This window comes from Tamandua tetradactyla, chromosome 4 (assembly GCF_023851605.1).
Source record: "Tamandua tetradactyla isolate mTamTet1 chromosome 4, mTamTet1.pri, whole genome shotgun sequence".
NCBI lineage: Eukaryota > Metazoa > Chordata > Mammalia > Pilosa > Myrmecophagidae > Tamandua > Tamandua tetradactyla.
This window is the reverse complement of record NC_135330.1, coordinates 66,127,344-66,144,228: the sequence shown is the minus strand read 5'-3', so window position 1 is coordinate 66,144,228 and position 16,885 is coordinate 66,127,344. Positions and strand designations below refer to the sequence as shown.

Sequence of the window (16,885 nt, the reverse complement as noted above, 5' to 3'; positions counted from 1 at the left end):
GGCCCGGCTGCGGCGGGCGGTGCCAGCGGCGGGCGCGGCCCCAGTCCCGGGCCAGCGCGGCTGGCAGGGAGGGGGTTAACGCACGCGGCCTCTATGATAATGAGCTGCATGGTAATATAGGGAGGCCGGCGCTGAAGGCTCTGCCGCCGCCGCCGCCGCGGGAGCTGAAGCTGCTGGGCCGAGCGGCGTCCGCGCCACACTGGAGCAGGAGGGCGAGCGAGCGCAGTTCCTGAGAATTTTTCAGTCGAGAGGGAGAGCGATTGGGAGAGAGACCCTGCGTGCACGAGAGCAGCAGGGAGCGCAAACGAAAGAGCTCGCAAAGCAAACGTCTCAATAGATCTCCAAAGCCAGGTTCCCGGAGGAAATGGGACTGTGAACGAACCGGGGAGCAAGAAGGGAAGGAAGCGCCGCATTTGCTGATGTCAGAGGAGCCCGGAAAGTCGCGGTGGAAAAATCTGAAGACAGCCGGTGTTCTGCTTCTGCCCAAGGAGAGACATCGCCAGCCACCCCCACACGCCCCCTCGGCGCCTCTGGGTTCCCCCCGCGAGCCGGCGACAGCGCGCGGCGGGGCTGCTGCGGGGCGACGGAGGACTGAGGGGTGCGCGGACCGGAGACCGAGGGGGCCACTTCAGGAATACAGATAAGTGGCTGGTGGCTTGACGTGGATTGTAATGAATTTGGACTCCATGTGGATTTTGTCGTCCCCGTGATTCCGAGCTGCGAGCAGGGAGAGGAGGGACTGCGCGCCGCCCTCGGCAGCCGGCGGCCCAGGAGGCTCGACCAGAGATGGAAGGACAGACCGACATCGCTGAGGCTGGGTAAGCAGCGGCTTCGGCTGGGTGCCGCGAGTCGGCGGCGCCCTCCGCCCTCTCTCCAGACGTGCGCACACCCCTCCAGCGGCTCCTCCCGCGCCCGCTCCTCAGGGGTCCTGGCCCCAGGCACCCCGGCTCGGCTGCGGCGGGCGGGTTCGGCCGGGGCTGGGCCACTTTGGCGGGCCGGAACCCAGTGAGCGCGCGAGTGCTCGGAGCGGCTGCCTCCTCCCGGGGCTTCCCGGCTGCCTGCGGGCTTCCCACCCAGTCACTGGCTGCGGGAAGCGGCAGCGCTCCGCGACGCGCCTCCGCTGTGCGCCTTCACCGCGCACCTGCCGGCAATCTGAGGCTTTGGGGAGCATTGGGGCTGCGGGGCTGTCCCGCGAGCTGGAGCCCAAAGAGGGCCTTGGCGGAAAGAGAAAGCCCAATGCCACTGTGGTCGGCTCTCGATCTGGGGACGTTCTCTCGGATGCTAAAGTCCCTGGCGGCCGCTGGCGGTTCCTTTGGATCAGGGGACGTGCAAGTCGAAGGGAAACCCTCATTTGTGCGGAACCTAAAAATTGGAGAGATTCCAATTCTCTGAATGGGAATAAGTGCTACATGCCCCCATCCGCACCCCATCTCCACCCGTGCTCTCATGTGGTGAAGCACTGGGCAGGATCCTTTCCCCGGTTCTCCGATTTGAACAGCACTGGAGAGTTGAAATGGGAGCTTACAATTTCAGGCTGTGTTATCAACCATTTGGGGAGAGCATTTCTAGCCTCACCCCACAAGGGATGTAGGGATCTTAGAAAATTCTAGCTCTTTTTTCATCCATCCCGCAAGTAGTCCCTGTAAAGGTTGATCATGGTCAGGATGACCAAAGAGAGAATCTTCAGAAACTGCCATTCTAGGTCCCTGAAAAAAATCTACCTGTTTGTCATGACCCTTGAACTAGGAGGAGCTACCTTCTCAAACTCAGCTCATCTCAGAAATAATAGAGGCAATGGGGAAGGAGAAGTTGAGCAGACTTGGGATTCTACATCAGTTAAGGATCTGGAGATGAAAGCCCGGTGAGGTGAGCAATGCAAATATTTCCAGATCTCCTGTAGGAATGTAAAAAATCCTAGGGTAACAGTGGCAGTGCAGGAGAAGGTGTGCTGCTGGACGAAAAGCAACACCCTTTGTAGGGGAGTGGGGCTGCCAGCTGTGGCTTAGTGGCCCATCAGCTTGGAGGAACCCACAGAAATTTGTGGAAAGACCCTTTCGTCCTCTCCCTTGTGGTTACAAGCACGGTGGTCAAGGTTTAGGAGTGGCAGGACAGGATGTGCATCTAGGCTGGGCCGGACTTTTTGCAGCAGGAGTCAGGTCATTTTCCCCCCCTTCCTATACAATAACGTATTCCTGTCTTGCTCAGCTTCTTTCCCAGACCTTGAAACTTCACTCATCCTTCTGGACTGGTTTTGGATTCCAAGGTTTTCATCAGAGTGACGGAGCCCAAGGAAAAGATAGCTCTGGCTGGAGGAATTCAGCTATTTCTAATTAAAATGCACAACTTTTGTGCAATCACCACAGAAAGCTCCCTGAGATGCTCCCAGCCCTCTCCCCTCTGACCTCCAGGCAAGAAGAGAGAAGAATTCATTAACTTCCCCCCTCACCTCACCTAGCACCATTTGAACTAATTATGTGTGATCTCTCCTCCAGGGCCTGGGGGTTAGGGAGGGAGAAGGAAGAGTTAGGGTGGTGAGGGGAAAGGGGAGAGAATGGAAGAAACTCGAGAGCAGATGCTGTCAAGAAATTATAGTGAGATTGTGTTCTTTACTCTTCTTCCCTCTGGCATCCCAGCATTTCATCCCAACCCTTCCTAAATCCTGAATTTGCCGCCACCAGCCAGCATTCCCTAAAGGAGACATTCCCCTTCTCAGGCAGCTGGTCCTCTTCCGGGACCCACTGATAAGGGGAGGCCAATGCAGGCTGCCCTCTGGGCTCCCTCACTGTCCTCAGCAAATTGCATTAGGATGGGGCAAATTGGCTTGCAAAGCAGTTGAATGGAAATGACATTTGGAGTGATGTTAGTGGATGCTGCTGAGGAAGAGCATCCAAAGTGGTCAACTACCAGAATGGCTTCTGGGCTCCCCGGCCATGAACCTGGCAAGGGGATCCCACCTGGCCCTTCCCTTTGAAAAGTCCCTTTGCAACAAAGGGGCTCAAGTCTAAATCAAGAGTGAATTGTGGGGTTGCATGTCCAACATTACAAAGCCTTTCAGAGATGGACTAAATACCTACCCCTGTCTCCAGAGCTCCAGGGAACATCACTTCCCAATTCTGCTGACCATCAAAAAGCTGCAGGTGTGATGAATGTAAAAGTTCACCATCTGGTTTTCTGGAGTCTGTGCTTTAAATGAGGTTAAAAAGAAAACCCTCAAAGAGCAGCTTCTTCCCTTCTAGGCCCCTTTCCCATTTACAAATACTTCTGATTATTCAGCTAATCTTTATTTCATGGGCACATTACAAGAAAACACACAAGCAGGAGGGAAAACCAGTGACACAGTTAAATATACAAGGCAGCAGCCGGCAGTAGCCTAAACTCACTAATTCAGGTCCTAGGAAATATTTATGGTGCTGGGGTTGTCACTGTTTGGGGGTTTTATATATAGTCTCTATCCTGGATCGGTTTCTCCGATTGCTTTCCCAAGATATGGAGTTTGATGGGGAGGCGGGGGAGGCAATTGCTGTCTCCAGCAGACACTCCCACCCCAGCCCCCAGCTGTCTGCCTGCATTGCCACACGGCTGTCTCTGCACACGCAGACTGGGGCATCATATACTTCTGTCCATCATGGCAAATGGAGAGGCAAGAAGCGCCAAGCCCAGCCCCCCACCCCACCCCCATGCTGATCATAAAGAGACTGGAGCACTGTGTTACAGTCTGTTAATTAGAAATAATTCAGACTATCCACAGGGGAAACTGGTAGAAACAGGCTTTGAGGTACTAGCATTTTACAGCTCATGTGTTTAGCCCCCCACCCTACCTCACCCCCCGTCACTACTGTCCTCACCCAGGAGCAGTCTGCTATCAATTCATTATATGTGAATATTCCATTTCTCCCCTCCACGTAGGCTCAGTTCAAACAATGATGAATGGAACAGTTTCCCTTATGGGAAACAGTTTTCTTCACTTAGTTACAAAGATTTCATGCCTGATTAGAGTAAATGAGGGGTGGGTGTGCATCCACTTCTTCTTTGGTCATTTCCAAAGGTGAGCCCTGCAGAGACAGAGAAAGGCAGTCCCTCCCCGGGTCAAACAGCCAGGCCCAGAGTGGTGGGGAGGATGGCTGGTAAGAAGGGGCCGCCCCCTTTCTCCTCCGTGGCTTAGCCCTCAGGCCTTCTCGGACACCAATCCCTGGCATCTGGGCATATGGAAACTCTTTATAGAGCTACAAGCTGTTCCATCTGGAATTCAAGGGCAGAAATGGAGGGGAGAAAGCTCTTTGTTGGGGAGCAGAATCTCTCCCCATAAGAGTGCAAGGGGAGAAGGGGAAGGGAGGGTGGAGAACTGAAATAGAAGGCTTAGGTCTGAGCGATGCCTTAAGTTCCCTGCTCCTGCAGTTGGTTAACTATTAACCCCCTACCCTGCCCTGGCCATATCTCCTGCTTGGATGAAAGGATATCTCTAGGAAACCGAGAGGGCCAGCAGGTGTTCCCTGCCACCCCAGCAGTGTATTTGTTCTGTTCCCCCTCCCCTCCCCTCCATCCCTGGCTGCCACCTACCCCTTTCTTCCCTCTTCCCCTGCTCCAGCGGCACAGCAACTCTTCCTGCCTCCTGCCAGCTGTCCCTTCACCAGGCAATGCCGGTTGTTTGCAGGGCAGGATGTATGTTAGAGAGGGCACCAGGGAAGCAGGCAGGGTGGTGGGGAGAATTGCTTGAGGGGAGCAGTCTGGTTTTACACAGGTCTCCAAGGCAGGAGCTCCAAGTTCAGGTTATAGATTACCTTAAAAATATATATAAGCCCATCAGGCCAAGGTTTGCTTGGGGTGTTTGGAGAAGGTGGAAGGGGTTTTCACCAAACTTCCATTCTCCTCCAGGAAAACTTGGCTTTCCTAGTGCTTGTCACTGTGGACCTGGTCCCTTGGTCCCTGTTTTGACTCTCTGATATTAGGCCATTTGCTCTGAGACCTTGCCAGAGCATTTCCGGTTAATCAGACCTGGGATGCTGGATGGCAGAGAAAGCCAGCAGGTAGAAGGCAGAGGCAGACCAAGATGTAGGGCCAAACTCTCAAATGGAAAAGACCCAAGTAAGCATGTAGAAATACCCACAGATAGAGGGAGAGTCACAAGTAGACAGAAAGAAAGATAGAGGCAGAGCGTGTGATTGTGATGGGAAGAGCTGAGAGCAAACACAAAAGCAAGAAAAGAGTTGGAAAGAGCAGTCAGTGCAGGACAGGGCTACTTCTCCTCTGGTGAAGAGTCTGGGCTGAATTGGGAAGCTGGAATAGCAGGTTATCTCCACTAGAGGGGGCTTTTGAAAACCATGTCTGGCCCTAAACTGTGGCTTTTGTGCTTTTCTTTTCTTTTCTTTTCTTTTTTTTAAGGATAGGAAAAAAATAGTTGGGATATATTAGAGACTCTCAGCTGTCACTACCCAGAGACCACAACTGGTAGGGACCTATTGCCAGGGGGCCCCTGGGCCCCTGTCTGGTCACTGGAGAGTAGAAGAGGCGCCTCTAACATTAAGCAGGGGTGCGCGGCGGGGGGGGGGGGGAAGGGGTGGAGGGCTGTGAGCAGCTCAGGGAGAAGCCTGCCCTGACAGGATGTGGGGGAGCTAGGGGGAGGGGGGGTGCCGTCTCAAATTAGCAGGCTGTCCAGTCTACTGGCGGGCCAGCCAAGAGGCTCTCGCCTTTATCAGCAGTTGAAGCTTTTGGCCCATCCCCAAGGCGCCTTCCAACGCCTTCTCTTTTCCTAGCTCCCTAAATGCGGATTATCGGAACACTCTCAGGTGGTGGTAAAACTGCTCCTAAGGAGACTTTTTTTACAAGGCCTTTCAGGAACGGGAACGTATGTCAACGTGGTATCGTTGATTTAATCTTTGTCTTCATATTCTCTGTGGGAGCCTCTCTCTGAATTATAATTCCCCCTTTCATTTCAGCAGAGGACAATATTGAGAAAGAGCAGAGTCCAGAGGCTTTTCTCATCTGAGGAGATAATAACTGTCTAACAGGGGCATGGAAAAATATTGAAGTTTTGGGACGGGCAGAGGGCCAGAGAACAGTGTCTTTTCAGATCTGATTCGTTCCCCGATATTTAATCTCGGCTTCCCTTTGGCTCAAATTTACCTGCGGTTAAGGGGAACGGGAAGGGAGGGGAGAGAAAAGAAAGAAGAAAAACATGATAAATGTATCTTGTTATGAAAGTTTGATCTGGCTTTTTCTTGGCTTAAAATTACTTTCAGGATGAGAAATAAAAGGCAGTAGAATTATCCTTAAAGAGTTCAGCTTGTCTTTCAGAAAGAAAAAAGGGAGGCATCCTGAGGCTGGTGAAGGAACCCCTTTCCTCTGTGCCCCCAACACACCCACACACACACACTCACCCCCCACGCACCCCCGCACACACACACACTCAACACACCACATTCTCTCTGAGGTGTTGAGATGGCCTGAGTTTCTGATGCTTCTCCCAGCACTCTCTGGGGATTCATACTCCAGGGTCTCTCCGTTTGCATTTAAACAGCCTCCTTTCCTACCTTAGTTTCTTGTTGGAGAAGGAGAGCCAGAAGAAGGAGTGAGAGAGAACAGCCGAACATCCCTTCCAGTTTAGCTCCGCTTATCTTTATATTTTAATCATTACACAAATTCTTGCTCCTTGCACTGAGGGGAGGGGGTGTGGATTGCATAAACCAATTATTCCCAGATAACTTTAGTATAAAGCAAAATGCAGTAAACAATGTACTCGGGGATCAGAGGAAGTGAGGTCAGAGAAGCTGCTCAAAGGTTTTGCTCACAGTCAGTGGGAGGGGTCCAGATTGCCCAGGAGAGAGACTCGGAGGTGCCTGAGAACTTCACAGTTCACCAGCAAAAATGACTCACCAACTCTTCCCCCATAGCCCAGCCTCGTGAAACTACCTCTAACGATTTTGTCCTCATTCTCCTCTGGGGATTTCAAACTGGCAATGCTGGAGTTGTTTTCTTTTAGTCAACATCCTAGAGCAAGATCCCCACATTGCATGCTCCAGAGAGGTTTTCATGTTGTATTCTATGTAAATTGCATCCTTTTCCAGCGCCCCTAATGCTGGCAGTGTGGCTCATCAGGAAATGTCATTACTCATTGGGGCTCACATATAGGTGACCAGAGTCCTGCCTTACTCACCCTCATCTTGAATCTGAATGAACTCATTAGATGGATCAAACCTGAGAGAAAATTCAGATTTTACCGTGACACACTGGCTGAGCAGGCGAGCCCACTCCATAGGCCATCTTTGCTACCCAGAAAATGAGCCCTCTCTTTTAAAAGCTCTGTCCAGAAAGAAGGCAGAGAAGGACTCATGGGAGGAAGCAGATTCTGAGTCATGGCAGAAATTTCCTAATAATTCTTAATAGGAGGAAGTGCTGTCCCTGCCCCTTGTTCAAATCAAGGCTGGGACAAGGCCCAGGGGTCCATGTCAGAGATGCTGTAGGTGAACCCAGCCCTGGGCTGCACAGACTCCGGAGTTCTAAACCAGGAGCACGTTTGGGTCTCAAGACCTTGGCCTACAAATCCCTTGAAAGTCTGTGCAGAAATGTACAGGTGTGTTTATTTCTCTATTTCTGAAGAGAAGGAATTTGTGACCCCTTCAAAATATAAAGGACCTTTGGCCTCCAGTCTCTAAGTCCTTTTCCTAACCCTCGTTTCTGCTCTCTGCTCTAGTGATGGGATGGGGGCTTCAGATAAGGGGCTGTAACCCCAGTGCCCCTCCCCACCCCCCAGGTCCCAAAGTGGTCAAAATTCACTCTAGAAGTGAGCAAGAGAATTTCTGGGGAACCCAGGGGTTGTAATTGCTCTGAGCAGGGGGCCAGGAGGGAGCAGGAGGCAAAGCAAATGGCTCCACTCTTTAAGGGAGAGAGGGTGGAAGGTTCTAGAGGAGAGGAAGGGGTGTGTAAAGGCACGAGGACCAGAGGGTAGACAGAAGTGACAAGAGGGGATGTTGCCGCTTTGAAGTGGTTTCCTGCTTCATAAAAGCGAAAGGCCTCGGCTGGGCTGGGTAAATATTACGTTGCCCTCTGCCCTCCCACCTCCCTCGACGACTCCCCTTGCTCTCCTTGTTTTCTTTTTTCCTCCTGAGAAACAAAGATACCTGCAGGAGAAGAGCCCGTTTTCTGAACTTGGCGGAGGCCAGGGTTCTCCGGGGGAGCTCAGCCCAAAGCCAGACACGAAGACACGGGCGCCTTCCTTGGCCTCACACAGGAGACTCCTCCAACGAGCCAGAGAAGCTCTCCCAGGCTTCTCTCTTCTCCGAGATGGTGTATGTGGTATTTTCCAGAAGGGGGGATTCACTGGGGACTTCACAACCCCCTGACAAGATGACCCCCACCCTCACCCCAGCCACCCAGCTCTTTCCTTAGCAAGTCCATTTGCTCTCCTCTGTGGACGTAAAACCCACACCTCCAGGTTTTCGGTTGGAAAACATCTCCCTGGGGTTTTACCAGGAAATTAATAAAATTCAAATCTGACCCTCAGGGTGTGAAGCCCTCCAGGTTTCTGGGCCTGAGGACCCCAGCTGTGAGAGATTTAGAGAAAATGGTCTAAACGGTGTGTGAAGCTGGGAAGCCACACTGGGCGCCCTGCCTCCTGCAGGAGACCTGGGCCCTACCCGGGGGGTGTGGGGGAGGGGGTCGGGACAGATGGTCAGGAGGAGCCAGTGTCCTCGAATAGGGGTCCTAGCCCATGAGAACAAAGGGCCTCCCTTCACACTTGTAGCTCTTCCCGCTTCCTAAAAGAATTCTCACCTGCTGGTGAGAGCTACTCCTCCATTTGCTCCTGGTCCCAGGGAGATAAGGGGGAGCACAGGGCACTCTGGGAGAAGGGGGCGTTCGTAACCTCCCACAGCCTTGCTCTGCTCCTTACCCAGCACCTCAGTTTCTCCATTTGTACAAGGAGGATGAACTCTTTTCATGGTTCCCATGGCCTTCACTTGCCTTTGGTTCTGGAGTTAGGCAGAGGAAGATGGTGAGAAGGGAATTGGAAAAATGACAATTACTATAAATGTGGAATAGTATTCTAAAATTTAGAGCAGGAATAAAGCCAGGCTAGGGATATGTTTCTTCTCGTTCTCTCTCACTCTCTGAATTTTTTGAGAAAAATAAGATTTTATTTAAAGAATATCTGTGTGATAAAGTATAGAGGATTAGAGGTTCAGTAATCCGAGAGGAGAGCTGATGGTGATCCTGGCAATGAGGCCACATGTATTTAACTAGTGGGGTTGGAATTTGAAATCTGAATTTGCTACTCTTGGGCTTTTTTGCCTTCAGCTCTAAGAAGAGTAGAGATGAGCAATTCCTTCATGGAACTGGTAAGCTGGCATTGCTCTGGGAGTCACCCCCAAAGGGAGGGAAAGATGCAGATATGGGGGTGGGGGGGCTGGCTGGCTGCCTACAACAGGGCTTGCATCTCTCCTGCTGAGAGAGCTCCAAGGCGTGTGGCCACGGATGGTGCAGACACAGCAGGGCCAACACAACAGGAGGTAGGTCTGGGAACCTGAGCTGGACCCTGGGGTTTGGGGGACTGGATATGTAGCCAGAGCTCATCACTGGTCCAAAGATAACTGGCTGTTTGGGGAGAGGCATCAGCTGTCTTCTCCTAGACTGAGAGGCTCCCCACGGCCCTCCCCATGAGGTGCAAGGGGACTTTGTCCCCTTGTCAGAACTGCAGAGCATGGAAAGGTGGTTATGAGAGGAGAGAACCCTGTGCATTTAATAGCGCTGTCCAAGAACCTGCTGGGGGGAATGGATGTGACAAAATGCCTTGCTATTCTCCTTAAAATTTTATTAAAAACACTTTGAATTACAAAAGAAATAGGTGCTCTATGTAGACTACTCAGGAAATGTTTCTGAGTATTTGATAGCAGCTTTTACCCAGGCAGGCATAATAGATGTGAAACTCAAGTCCAAACTGAGTAAGTGGCTTTCCGTGGGTCCCACAGCAAGTCCCCATTCACTGCTCTCTGACTGGTGGGACGTTTGTTTGCCCCAGCCTGGCCCCTCTTGATCTGCCCACTTAGCCACCTTCTTTTCCATTCTCTTGATCCACCCCTCCTCCCACCTGTGCCCAGTGACCCCCCCCCCCCCCATCTCTCTCTTCCATCTTGGATTTGAGTAGGCATACATCACATAGTGAAGTCGTATTCCTCCAGGGGACTGACCTCTCCTCTTCTCTGCCAGTCGACTGGCCCTGAGGAGACACCCCCTGCCTTTCACGGTGCTGGGCAGTGTGGTGTAGAAAGCCCCTCTACCCCCGGTAAATAGCTCCAACCAGCTTTCCTCCATCCACAGCAAGCCTTGCTATTTGCACAGTCAATGGCTCTGGCAAGCCAAGCAACCCCGCCCTCCCTGAGAAGCACTGTGGGCACTGTTTGTGTTTCCGTCTCTATAGACTCAGCATTCACAACTTGAAGAGGGTGAGACAATGACCCGTGCAGCTGCCTGCAGACTGTGCTGGCTGGGAGGCACAGAGAGCTCCCAACTCTCACGAGGCTGAGAGACAGCAAGAGGCAGGGAGTGTCCACCAGCCAAGGTTTGAGCACCATGCACCTGTGACAATTCCCAGGCAGCCCTGGCTGACCCAGAGGGGCGTTTGGGATCCAGAGGGCCTGATTGGCCTCAGCTGCATGCCCCCAGCTTCCTCCACCCAGCTTTCAAGAGCTGTGTAGTCCCTGGAGCCTGGAAATAAAAATAGGGCCTTGGCGTCTGGAAGGCTTGTCCAGGTAGAGAAAGCTGAGACGTTTCACGAGGACCCTATCCTGCTAAAAGAAAGATATGTTACTTGCAATGAGATTGAAGTTGACACAACATAATTTAATTCCTTTGAAGGACTATTTATTGAATAGCTATTATGTGCCAGGAATTATGGGAGGGATGCAATTCACTGCGCAGGCTGTCACAGAGCTTACTGTGAGGCAAGGGAGGAAAGGGGTATACTCAGAGAGCTGTCATATAAGTTCAATATGAGTATCACAAGAGAAGAGACAGAGGAAGATTTCCCAGAACTGCCCAGCTCTGCAAGATGCTGTCTAAGAAGAAATGAGCTCTACATCATTTGGGGAATTCAAATAGAGGTTGGAAAATGACTCTGGCAGGGAGTCCTGTGTTGAGTTTCTACAATAGGGGATGGTTGAGATCTCCCCACCTCCAAATTCTCTAATATTGAGTCTCCCTCCTGCTGCACAGTAAATTCAGTGGAGTAAAAGGCTCTGTTGAAAAGTGAAGTTGAATTTTAGGTCTCTAACAGTGACCCCAACTACTGGCCTTAGTTCCAAAGTAAGCGGAGCTGGTTATCACACCTGTATCCCAGGACTGGCCTCACAGCAGGGTCAGGCAGGGTAGGCTGGGATTAGCTTTGGCTTCCCCTGGAGCCCGAATTCTCCTAATCACGTTAAAAGTAGCACTCCATCTACAAGCAGGGGCAGACCTCTCTGAACTAAGGCTTGGTCAATTCTCTGCTTGCACAGCTCTAACTTCTAATCATTGTCATAAACAGGACGGAAGCAGCTGCTTATTCCAGTTTATTATCAGCTTGGTTGGAGACAGAGAAATTTAAATGACAGTAAGATGCTTAGCAAAGAAACGAAAGTCAGTGTTAAAAATAAAGAAAACAAGACAGCTTGTTTCATCGAAATAGAAGGGTTATTAAACCACCCTGAATTAATCAGCGATCTGTCAGTGTTGGGAATTGAAGAGCAGGGCAGAGTAGAGAGCTGGGAGACGATGGGTGTTGGGGAGAAGTTAGGAGGCAGGTAGGAGCTATTTGCACTCTCAGGCTGGCTGCATGCACCCTGGAAACAGATGCTCTACAGAAGAGGCATTGGCAGCTAGTTTTCTAACCACAGATAAGGGCAGATTGGTGGAAGGGTGGGACTTTGGCACTCAAGCCTCTCTGTCCCACAGATTCCTGCTTCTGGACTCTTTCCATCTGCTACCACCTGTGAAAGCCACCAGGGCCATCCTGCCACCCTCACCCCCTCCCCAGCCCTCTGTCTTGCCAGCCAGGGCTGGTCAGGAGCCAAATGGCATTCAGTCGATGGCCAGAAGCTCCCAGCCCCAGGCCTTTTCCTCCCACCTTTTCTCATCCCTGAGCCCCACTTCCTTACCACCTCTCCCACTCTGGAAGAGGGGCAGCAGCGTATGGGCAGATTATTGCCTACCTGGAGGCAGAGAGTGGGGTTAGTGATCTGTCCACTGAGATATCAGTTATTGCACCTACAGTGCCAAGCAGAAGAGAGATGGGAGGCATGAAGGAATAAAATTCAAGTTTTGACTCTAGGAGCCCTGAGTCCGAGTCCCAGTCACGTTTCCGGATCCCATACTTTCGCCACCATATTTAACTCCAAATCTACTTGACCCTTCTCATTTGTCAAAGGGTGATGCTGGTGCTCCCCCCTGCTTCCCAGACTTGTGTGAGGGGTTCCTCAATGGGACATAGCGTGTGACATTTGGAGTACGCTGTGAAATGGCTGCAGAAATGCACGTTCCGCTTGCATAGGGGTCCGTTGGAGACGCAGAACAAAACATCATAAGACACCTTCTCAGGCGCGTGGGCTGTGGGAGGGGCTGCTGCAAGCAGAGGAGCGGATTGCTCACACCTCTGCATGGACGTGGAAGCCGAGGGCTTTTGGCCATGCACATCTGTGTGCCCATGTGCATCCATCCGGGTGTGCAACACGTGGAATCTTGAATCAGTCACTCCAGGAGCATTTTCTTTGCTCTTTGACCTCAGCATTCTTTCTCCTCACCCCTCCCTCCCTCTTCCCTCCTGGCTGTTTACCCTTTTCCAGGCTTCTCTCTCACACCCCATTTATCATCGGGGCCAGATTCTCACTCAGGGAGTTCTTTTCATCTCCTGCCCCAGGTCCTCCCTCCCCGGGCTGGCCGGACAACCACCCCCACCCCTGTTGCTACCCCTTAGCGCATTCTTCTCCCTGTCTCAGCGTCTCTCTGATAATTGTGCCCTTCACTTTCCCTCCCAGTAGGACTGGGATCCCTAGTTATCCTGAGACAATAGGGCCCAAAAGACTGTCTCCCCTGCCTGCCCTGATTAAGGTACTGATACTACTCCTAGTCTTCAGGTGTCCTCCAGACAAGTTCGTGTGCATCTTGGCACAGACAGGGTCCTTGGGCGTTCCAAGCCCTCTCAGTTTCCATGTGTGCCCTTCACCCAGCTCCACAGCACTTCCCCTGCTGCATGTGTGTGAGTGAGTGCATGCCTGTTTCTTAAGAGAGTTGCTTGACAGCTCAGGATCTTTTCTGCAAGAGCTGGAAGTCTCAGACAAAGGAGAAATATATAGAAACTAAAGGTGGGAAGGTGCAGGATGGGGACACAGTCTGCTTAAGAAGCTTCCTCACTGAAAGGAGTTAAAGCTTTTTATTCAGGGACTGCCTGTCAGGTCATAAAAGTACCAGAGAGGCAGGGAAAGATAAGGAAGGGAGAGGAACTTTATCCTATGTGCTGGCCAGGCTCTGTATCAGAAGAGTCCAAATAGCATAGAGCTCCTGCCTGCAGGGACTGTTCCCTCAGGTTCTCACCCTCATCGGGACCAACTTTTTGCATTCCTCCATTCCTCCCTCCTTTTCTCCCATGGGGGCCTTAACAAATCAGCAAGAAGAGCACTCGAATCATCCCAAGGCCATGCAGGGAGGTGGAAGGGGCAAGAAGGACAGTGTGGGACCAAAGGGCTGGTCAGAATGGCTATTAGAGATCTCAGGTCCAGGAAGGGGAGAAGATGGTGGCACAGAATGGTTCCTTCCAGGAGACCTGTCCTTCTGCACAGTAATCACCCCTTATCACCCCTTACCCGACCTGAACAGAACCCTCAATGTCTGTAGCTGTCATACAAGCATGCCCTTGCCACCAAGGAGAGAATGCCTTTGTCCAGTGTTTCTCCAAAACAGAAACAGGAGTAGCTGGTGTTGATTCTGAGCTGTAGAGTTTACAAAACATTTTCACATCCATTACCTCATTGATTCTCACAACAACCCTGTGAGGTATCATTTTACAACTGAGGAAACTGAGGCACTGAGAGGTTAAATAACATGTAAGTGGCAGAGCGAGATTTGAGCGCAGTTCTCTTAAAGAAGAGTCCTTCTCTAAGGAGTTCTGAGTTGAACCTCCTTAGAGAAGAGCCCCATTCTGAATGAAACATTCAGCGGGGAAATCCCACCCCACTCCACTCTGTCCTTGATCACTTCATGTTGTCAATTTGCCCTATATGATTGTATGATGCATGTCTTTGTAGCTCTTTTGCTAAGACTTTTCCTGCACAAGTCCCATCTAGGTTGTGCACTCAGGCTTTCCTGCACAAGTCCCATCTAGGTTGTGCACTCAGGCAGAGCTGGTACCTTCCTGTGGTTCTCCATCCCCCTCTCACTTGGTCTGCTTAGCCAGTGGCACTTGCTCTTCACCTGTGGGTTCAAGATGCACACCAGCCAGGATCCTTCCCAGAGACCTTCACTCCCTCTCCCTTACCTCCAAAAGAGCTCAGTCATGACAAATATCTGGAGCCAAATATGTAGGTTCAAACCATTTCCTAGGACAGACTAGCTGGGCTAGTGTCAGCAGAGAAAAATCACGAGTACCACTGTCTCCCCTCTCACCTGCTTTCCTCCATTCAGACTGAGCACATCACCAAGAGAAAATCACCACGCCTGTCCTGCACGGAATACCAAGGAACATGAGGTCCTGTTCCAACCCTCAAAGAGCCTTTATTGGGTGGGATCTGGGATGTAGTCACATAAGAAGGAGCGCCAGCCTTGTGATGCAGAAATGGTAAAATGCCTCCTGAGTGGGCAGACAGCAGGTGGGGCAGGGGAGGTCATGGGGGCTCCATGAGGCTTTGAAGGGTGGGCAGGGTTTGGATAGTCAAAGAAAAAAGACTTGTATTCCAGGAAAGGGGACTCCAGAGGTTACACTGTGCAAGGTGTTTTGGGAACGCAACAAACACACCAGTTTGTTGGGAGCAGAGTCACTGGGGAAGATGGGCTGTGAGACTGGAGAAAGGTGGAAAAGCCAGCACATGGGGACTTGAACTTGTGGACACAGCAGTTCTGAGTTCATCTGGGCAGCAGCAGGGAGCCCTTGAAGGTTTCCACATGTGAATATTACATATTGACGTGTGTCTGGTAGAATTGGACCAGGGGTCTGAGGCACAAGAAATGCACAAGAAAGGCACAAGAAATGCAGTAGAAGGCACACCAAGGAGGATATTCGCAGCTGAATCATAACTGCCAGTGGCCTCTACCAGGGTCCAGCTCAGCAGAAGGCTTGGTTGGTGATTGTGCTGCTACCTTACCTGCAAAGCTTTCAGGCAGGAAACACTGGGTTTCCCGGTGAAGAAGCCTATCCTTTTGAACTTAAGGGAACTGGCTCCTGGAAATGGATGGTATTAAAAAAAATGCACCTTGTGTGGTGCAACCGTGGCTCAGTGGCAGAATTCTTACCTGCCGTACCAGAGACCCGTGTTCAATTCCTGGAGCCTGCCCATGCCAAAAAAAAATGCACCTTGATCTGCTACTGATGGCTCCTTTCCTCATGCAAGGTTGAAGCAGCAGAGTCAGAGGGCTCCTTGTCCCTAGAATGCTTCAGCTCTCCTCTGGGCCACTGAGGGCAGAAAGAAAGATGGGTGTGCAAGAGAGAGCAGAAAGGGCCCCGCCCCCCAGTCTCCTGGGTCCATTAAAAATTTTTTTCAAGAGGAAAAAGATGTGGACAGCTTCAGGGTAAAATAAGTGAGGTTTTAAGGGTCAGGCCTGTGACTGACAGTTGAGATGAATTCCCAGTGTTTTGTTCTTTTCTTCCCTCCTTTTCCCTCCTCCCTTTCCCTCCCACTATTGTGAGTTGGAGCAGTGTCATTATTCTTTGAAAACATTGTTTAATGGCAGCATAATATGCCATTATGCGGAGTAATGTAATTTACTTAACCATTTAGTAGGGTACTTTTTAAACCTCTGTCCTGCTCTCTTGCCCTGTTTCAACCTCAGAAAGTCCCCAGCTCTTCCTTCTTCAATAAAGACAGAACAAGAAGGCAGAAGTTATATTTCCAGGCTCCTTGTAAAGCTTATTTGGAAGTGCTCTGAAAAGTGACACTAGCTCTCAAAACTCTTGCCACAAAACACCCCAGGACTAAACCTTGTAACTGATAACCACTTTATATAGCCCGTGCTGCCTTCCACCCCCAGCCCTGCTCTATTACCAAAGTAAAGGATCAACTCAGGGAAGATGGAAATAGGACACCAGAGCTATAAAGTTTTGACCTTAATAATAAAATACTCACCAAGGCTTCCTTGACATTCTAGTGAGTTTTCCCAGACCAGTGAAACAGGGTTTGGCTATAAAATGAATTCTAAAAATCTAGGCAATGTGGAATAGAGGGAAAAGCATCGACACCAGAAAGTTCTACTTTCAGGCTGAATGATCGTAGTCAAGTTATTCTACCTTCCTGAACTTCAGTTTCTTCATCTGTGAAACAGAGATAATACCCATCTTGCAAGATGATCACAGAATTATCAATCACACAGATAAAGAATCTAAAGCCTAGGGTCAGCCTCCTAGCAAATACTTCATAAATGAAATAGTTGCCCCTCTCGGGTTTTTGTGATAGAAAATAAATGGTACAAATGCTATCATGGTGCCACTCTGGGCCCTGAGGGTGAAGACCTAACTTGAACTTTGACTCAACTTAGCAAAGCTATATTTCCACTTTCTTTTTCCTGTCTTTCAAAGGAGACTGAGAATTGCTTTGCCAGAACTTCAGTTCCCTAGTGTCTCCATTAGGGACAGCATCTCCACTTCCAAGGTGGTTATAAGTGGGGTCCTGCTTAAAGTCAGGAGAGAGATGGAGTAAGCGTCCTCAGCACCCCCTGT

General features: G+C 50.8%; 1 protein-coding gene across 2 annotated transcripts in view; it reads left to right on the top strand.

Moving 5' to 3' along the window:
• The first annotated feature begins 598 nt into the window (after positions 1-598).
• Positions 599-16,885, top strand: part of PLXNA2 (plexin A2) — a 216,131-nt gene continuing 199,844 nt past the window's right edge. The window contains exon 1 of one of the 2 annotated variants that reach the window (XM_077157666.1): positions 599-818. The gene's annotated coding sequence lies outside the window, so the exon portion shown is untranslated. The remainder of the gene's footprint in view (positions 819-16,885) is intronic. The other variant, XM_077157668.1, reaches the window with a different exon arrangement.